Source organism: Scylla paramamosain, chromosome 47 (assembly GCF_035594125.1).
Source record: "Scylla paramamosain isolate STU-SP2022 chromosome 47, ASM3559412v1, whole genome shotgun sequence".
Taxonomy (NCBI): Eukaryota; Metazoa; Arthropoda; class Malacostraca; order Decapoda; family Portunidae; genus Scylla; species Scylla paramamosain.
The window spans coordinates 3582501-3590000 of NC_087197.1; the positions used below are offsets into that span (position 1 = coordinate 3582501).

A 7500-nucleotide genomic window follows, 5' to 3' on the forward strand; every position below is an offset into this window, starting at 1 on the left:
AAAATGAAAATAATAAGAAAAAAAAAGTTAGAAGAGATAGATGAGATAGAAAAAAAAAACGATAGGAATGTTGAAAAGAAACAAAAAAAAAAAAAAAAACAATATACTTAGAACAAATAACACAATAAATTCTCTCTCTCTCTCTCTCTCTCTCTCTCTCTCTCTCTCTCTCTCTCTCTCTCTCTCTGTTACCCGCTCATGATGTTATTGGAGTTATCGAAGAGGTAATAGTTGTTGTTGTTGTTGTTGTTGTTGATCGCCGTCAGCAGAGCGACAGACAGACAGAAACCTTCAGGAGAGCAGAAGGCGAGGGAATGCTAAGGAAGAGACGGAGGAGGCGCCCTTTATACTGTGAGGAACCACCCTTCAGTAGCTGGAGGAGGAGGAGGAGGAGGAGGAGGAGGAGGATGGGGAGGAGGTGGCAATAGAAAAAGGTTTACAAATTTTCCTCTCTCTCTCTCTCTCTCTCTCTCTCTCTCTCTCTCTCTCTCTCTCTCTCTCTCTCTCTCTCTCTCTCTCTCTCTCTCTCTCTCTCTCTTTCTCTCTGTCAAGGACTGTTATGGAGGTTAATTTGAGTGTGTGTGTGTGTGTGTGTGTGTGTTGGGTGGTGGTGGTAGTAGTATTAGTAGTAATAGTAATAGTAATAGTAGTAGTAGTAGTAGTAGTAGTAGTAGTAGTAGTAGTAGTAGTAGCAGTAGCAGCAGCAGCAGCAGCAGCAGCAGTAGTAGTAGTAGTAGTAGTATTAGTATTAGTAGTAGTAGTAGTAGTAGTAGTAGTAGTAGTAGTAGTAGTAGTAGTAGTAGTAGTAATAATAATAATAATAATAATAATAATAATAATAATAATAATAATAATAATAATAATAATAACAATAATAATAATAAATATAACAATAATGATAAAATAATAATAATAAGACAAAGAACAACAAGGAAAAGGAAAAGAAGAGGAAAAGGAAAAGAAGAGAAAAACGGAAAAGAAAGAAAGAAAAGAAAGAGAAAGAAAAGAAAAAGAAAAAGAAAAAGAAAAAGAAGGTAAACAACAACAAGAACACAAACAACAACACATAAACATCCCCACAGAGAGAGAGAGAGAGAGAGAGAGAGAGAGAGAGAGAGAGAGAGAGAGAGAGAGAGAGAGAGAGAGAGAGAGAGAGAGAGAGAGAGAGAGAGAGAGAGAGAGCGCCGTGTACACATTTTCTGCCGGGTGAATTTTTTGGCAATCAGGGGAAAAGAAAAATGAAGATGAACAACCAGCAAAAAAATGAAGCAAGAAACATTTTTATTGAAGCGGCTTTGTTTTGCTTCATTAAGAGTCACTGAAGCAAGAGAGAGAGAGAGAGAGAGAGAGAGAGAGAGAGAGAGAGAGAGAGAGAGAGAGAGAGAGAGAGAGAGAGAGAGAGAGAGAGAGGGAGAGTAAAGGGAGAGAGGGAGAAGGAAAATAATTCTTGTGATTTTCCTTTGTTTGATGTTTTTTATCTTTGATTTCCTTCTTTCTTCATTTTTTTCCTTCTCTCTTTCTATCTTTCCTTTTCATTCACCCCTTTCTTTCTTTTTCTTGTATGAAATTGAGTATGATTTGTTAAGTTTTCATCCTTTTCTTCTTCTTCTTTCTTCTTCTTCTTCCTCCTGTTGTATTTTCTACTCTTTATCCTCTTTTTCTCTACATTTTCCTTATTCCTTCTTGTTTACTCTCTTGGAAGAAGAAGAAGAAGAAGAAGAAGAAGAAGAAGAAGAAGAAGAAGAAGAAGAAGAAGAAGAAGAAGAAGAAGAAGAAGGAAGGAAGGAAGGAAGGAAGGAAGGAAGGAAGGAAGGAAGGAAGGAAGGAAGGAAGGAAGGAAGGAAGGAAGGAAGGAAGGAAGGAAGGAAGGAAAGAAAGAAAGAAAGAAAGAAAGAAAGAAAGAAAGAAAAGAAAGAACGACAAAAATTATGATGAAACATGAATAAATAGAAAATTAAAGGAGGAGGAGGAGGAGGAGGAGGAGGAGGAGGAAGGGGAGGAAGGGGAAAAAGTGGAACAAGGGGAAACGTGTGTGTGTGTGTGTGTGTGTGTGTGTGTGTGTGTGTGTGTGTGTGTGTGTGTGTGTGTGTGTGTGTGTGTGTGTGTGTGTGTGTGTGTGTGTGTGTGTGTGTGTGTGTGTGTGTGTGTGTGTGTGTGTCTCAGGAAGTCATAAGGAAAAGTTTAGGTCGTTACAAGAACACATGGTTGCCCTCTGTTTGTTCATTCGTCTTCCTCCTCCTCCTCCTCCTTCACCCTGTCCTCGCCCTCCTTATTTCTCTCTCTCTCTCTCTCTCTCTCTCTCTCTCTCTCTCTCTCTCTCTCTCCTTCATTCCATACCTTTCTCTTTTTTCCTTTCTAAATTTCCTCTTTTTTCCTTTTCTTCGCAAATAAAAAAAAAAAATATATATATATATATAATCTCTTCCTCCTCCTCCTCCTCCTTCTTCTTATTCGTCCTGATCCTTCTTACTCCTCCCTGTCTTGTTTTTCATCCCCCTCCTTCTCTGTGCCCTTTGAAAACATTCGTGGCGGGAGAGCAAAGGGTTGTGTGAAGGGCGGGCCGAGAGCTACAGGGAGAAGGAAGGTGAGGGAGGCTGCAGGTGGAATTAAAAGGTCCTAGGGTGTACGCAGGGTGTGGGCAGGGTTCCTAAGGCCTCTGAGCCCCACCTGGCAGCCAATTAACAGGTATATAATTCAGGTATTTTGTCTGATTTTTCTTTTTCTCTCTGATCTTTTATTTTTTTTCTGTTATTGTTTTAAATTTTCATTCCTGCTTTTTTTTTTCTTGTTCTTCTAAATTATTCTTTCTTTCTTTCTTTTTCTGTCTTATCTTGTATTTTTTTTATTTCTCTCCGTTATCGTTTTAAATTGTCTCATCCTTCTTTTTTTCTTCTTATTCTTCTTTCTCTTTCTTGTTTTTTTTTCTATCTCTCTCTCCGTTATCGTTTTAAATTTGTCTCATCCTTCTTTTTTTTTCCTCTTATTCTTCAAAATCACTGTTCTTTCTTTCTCTCATCTTCCTATTCTTTTAAATTGCCTTGTGTTTCTTTCTTTTTCTCTTATTCTTTTAAATCATCTTTCCTTCTTTCTTTCTCTTACTTCCTTATTCTTCTTAATCATCTTTCCTTCCTTTTTTTTCCTTCTCTTATTCTTCTAAATCGTCTTTTCTTATTTGTCTACCTTTCTTATTTTTCTTTATCATCTTTTCCTCTTTCTCTTTCATTTTCTTATTCTCCTCTATCATCTGTCCTTCTTTCTCCTACTTTCTAATTATCCCACTTTGTTCTTCCGTATTCATTTCACCTCCTTATTCCTTCAATCGTTTAATTTATCTTACTGTTCTCCATTTCACTAAAACATCTTCATTTATTTCCCTCTCACTCTTATTCTTCTAAATCATCTTTCCTTCTTCCCTTATTCCCAAAAATCTTACAGGGGTCTAAAGATCTGCTGCTGTTTGTCACCTTTTGCAATCCATCTCCTCCTCCTCCTCTTCCTCCTCCTCCTCTTCCTCCTCTTCCTCTTCCTCCTGCACCAGTCACAAGCATGAAATACACACGTCTCCTTGCTGGATATGGGCTGCTGAGGACTGGGTGGAGGTGCGGAGGGGGTGGGAGGTGGAGGGGTGGAGAGGTGAGGTGGAGGGGTGGAGGAGTGGGTGTGTGTGGTTTAGGGGAAATTCCCTCAACGTCAGTCAACATTGTATTGAGGAAACCCTGGGATGTATTGAAGCGAATGTAAGTTGTGTTTCCCCCCCCCCCTCTCTCTCTCTCTCTCTCTCTCTGAAGTGTCCTGTTGGGTATAAGAAGTGTGAGAAACAAAATTCCTTACAAGAGATAACGGATTCGAGGTTGTTAGGTTAAAAATAATGATAATAACAAATAAACAGGAAGGGACTGGTTCACAGACAGTGGTGGATGGCCAGGACGGACTGGAATAGACGGGAATGAACTCAGTAATCAGGTTGTTAGTGATGAGCAGGTTGTTAGTGATGAGTCAGTAGAGCTTGGGAAGATGGCTGGAGAAATTTATGGATAGGGATGACAGGTGCTAACAGACAGGTGTGCTGTATACAGGTGTGTGTGTGTGTGTGTGTGTGTGTGTGTGTGTGTGTGTGTGTGTGTGTGTGTGTGTGTGTGTGTGTGTGTGTGTGTGTGTGTATTTTTATTTTTGTAACTCTCGTCCTCTCTCTCTCACCAGTTCCTCTTTCTTCCTCTCTTCTTCCTTCTTCTTATCGTATCTCTCCTTTCGTCTCTCCTTCCTTTCATGACCCCTTTCCTTCCTTCTTACCTGTTTATCTTCCGTGTTTTCTTATCCCTCCCTTTAATTCATTCCGTTCGTCTCTCTCTCTCTCTCTCTCTCTCTCTCTGCTCAACACCAAGGATTTATCACAAAAGCTTCATTCTTTCCTCCTCTTTTGTTTCATTCCCTCCCCCCTTCCCCCTTTTTCCCTCTCATATATCACTCGTTATTTCCCTCTGCTTTATTCCTCCTCCTCCTCCTCCTCCTCCTCCTCCTCCTCCTCCTCCTCCTCCTCCTCCTCCTCCTCCCTGCTTCCTTCCTATACTACTTTTTTGCACTTTTTTCTTCCTCCCTCCCAATAATCTCTGTGTCTCTCCCTACCCCCCTTTCCCTCTACTCCCTCCCCACCCCCCGCCTCCCCAAACAAGTCACCGTCACAAAGGTTAATTCATCACTGTCACAAGTTTCGTCACGCCCCTCCCCATCCCCCCCAGCCCCACCGTCACACACACACACACACACACACACACACACACACACACACACACACACACACACACACACACACACACACACACACACACACACACACTCACACTCAATGTCATGCATATAACAGGTAAGTAATTGCTTGTTGTCGTTATTATTATTATTATTATTATTATTATTATTATTATTATTTTATTATTTTGTTTAATTTTATTCATCTTTTTTTTTCCTAGTTGGATTAGGTTAGATTTGGTTAGGTTACGTCAGATTAAGTTAGGTTAGGTTAGGTTAGATTAAGTTAGGTTAGGTTACGTTAGATCAAGTTGGGTTAGGTTAAGTTAGGTTAGGTTACAGTAGAACCTAATCTAACCTGACCTGATCTGACCTGACCCACACAGTAGGTACACAATAAACAACGACACACTGGTAGGTACAGGGTACGAGAAAGATTTAGGAGTTATAGTTAGCTCTGAACTCCGTCTAGGGAAACAATGCATAGAGGCCAGAAACAGGGCAAATAGGGTACTAGGATTAATTTTTAGGAGTGTTAAAAGTAGGAGGCCGGAAGTAATATTAAAGTTATACTTGGCGCTGGTCAGACCTCATCTACACTACGCTGTGCAGTTCTGGTCCCCACATTACAGGAAAGATATAGTTCTATTAGACTCAGTACAGAGGAGAATGACTCAAAGGATACAGGGGATGAGGAGTATTCCTTACGAGGCGAGACTGAAGCTGTTAAATTTACATTCTTTAGAGAGACGTAGGTTAAGAGGGGACCTGACAGAAGTCTTCAAGTGGTATAAGGGTTATAACAAGGGGGATGTAAGCAAAATTCTTAGGATCAGCAACCAGGGTAGAACAAGAAATAACGGGTTCAAGCTTGAAAAATTTAAGTTTAAAAAGAGAAAGGAAGAAATTGGTTCTCAAACAGAGTGGTAGATGAGTGGAAGGGACTCAGTAATCATGTTGTTAGTGCTGAGTCATTAGGGAGCTTTAAGACAAGATTAGACAGGTTTATGGATGGGGATGATAGGTGGAAAGAGGTAGGCATATTTCATAGAGGGACTGCCACGTGTAGGCCTGGTGGCTTCTTGCAGCTTCCCTTATTTCTTATGTTCTTGTGTTCTAACCTAACCTGACATAACCTAACCAAATCTGACTTAAATTAACCTAACCTTACTAGACCTAACCAAACCTGAGCTAACTTGATCAAAACTAACCTAATCTAACCTAACCTAATCTAACCTAACGAGACCTAACCTAATCTAACCTAACCTGACGTAACCTAACCCAGCCTGACCTAATTATTACGCTTTTCTCAATGTCCCCATTACCCCCGTCACCATCACTGGATATCCGCCGGGTGACACTGGACGTCCCCCTGATGTTACTGGTCAGCCCTCATTATTATTATAAACAAGTTGAAATAGATGTGGTTGTGAAATTTCCCTCCCTCCCTCCCTCCTCCTTCTCCTCCTCCTCCTCTTGTGAAATTCCAACAGGTGTTATTGTAGTCAAAGAACTGACCTGTCTCTCTCTCTCTCTCTCTCTCTCTCTCTCTCTCTCTCTCTCTCTCTCTCTCTCTCTGTGTGTGTGTGTGTGTGTGTGTGTGTGTGTGTGTGTGTGTGTGTATGTTTCACTATATAATTCATCTATCATTATCATTATTATTATTATTTTTACTACTACTACTACTACTGCTACTGCTACTACTACAACTACTACTACTATTACTATGATTACCACTTGCCCAAACCTAATCAGCTGTACCATTCACTTCGTTATTCATCTCTGTATACACTCATTTATTCATAGATTTATTTACCTCATGCCTTATCTGTGTGTGTGTGTGTGTGTGTGTGTGTGTGTGTGTTACCTGTGTGTGACTTCCGGCCTCAAATAATTTAGGAATCCCAGGTTTCACAAGATACGAAGAAAACGTGAGGAGGAGGAGGAGGAGGAGGAGGAGGAGGAGGAGGAGGAGGATGAAGAGGAGGAGATTACTTCAAAGAGAACGGTTTGAGGAGTAGCTATAAGAATAAGTTTAGGTGGTGGTGGTGGTGGGGGGGGGTGAATATGAAAGGAGAGATTAAAAAAAGAAGAATTTTACTAGTACTACTACTACTACTACTACTACTACTACTACAATTATTTTACCACTTTCACTAATTTGCATAGAATTAAAGAAGAAGAAGAAGAAGAAGAAGAAGAAGAAGAAGAAGAAGAAGAAGAAGAAGAAGAAGAAGAAAAAGAAGAAGAAGAAGAAGAGAGCCAAATAATAATAATAATAATAATAATAATAATAATAATAATAATAATAATAATAATAGGTGCTTTAAGCTGCGGAGCAACTTGAAGGACCTTCCCCAGCGGCTGGGGATTGTAATTTTTAGACGCGTCGCAGACCTGGTCATACGGAGCCCGCCTGCGCCTACACACGCCATGCCAAGTGTGACGCCGCCGTGGTGGTTGCGGCGAGTGACATGTTGGTGTAAATGGCGCTGTGTTTTCAGTATGTGGAGGCTCATCAGCATTCTGATCACACTATCGTGTTCGCCACAGTTTTTCCTGCTTAATGTAATAATATATTTCAGCATTCAATGATTACCTGTTGACAACACAGCCAGCATAAGTCAAACATGTTACAAACATTTTTTAACATCTTCACAGTCCAACTCGTCGTAATAACATTTTCTTCTTTGTTTAGTCAAGCTTTGTCTGTACAGTCACTGGTGCGTCTGGCTGTCCCGTATATGAAGTGAGTTA

At 40.4% G+C, this 7500-nt stretch overlaps 1 protein-coding gene across 3 annotated transcripts in view; it reads right to left on the reverse strand.

The window, feature by feature from the left end:
- LOC135095058 (trichohyalin-like) overlaps positions 1-7500 on the reverse strand; it is a 55010-nt gene that overhangs the window by 23940 nt on the left and 23570 nt on the right. For 2 of the 3 annotated variants that reach the window (XM_063995704.1, XM_063995703.1), the window contains exon 1: positions 193-333. The exons of the other annotated variant lie outside the window; for it this stretch is intronic. The gene's annotated coding sequence lies outside the window, so the exon portion shown is untranslated. Of the gene's footprint in view, positions 1-192; positions 334-7500 lie in introns of those variants that run through there. 3 annotated transcript variants of the gene reach the window in all.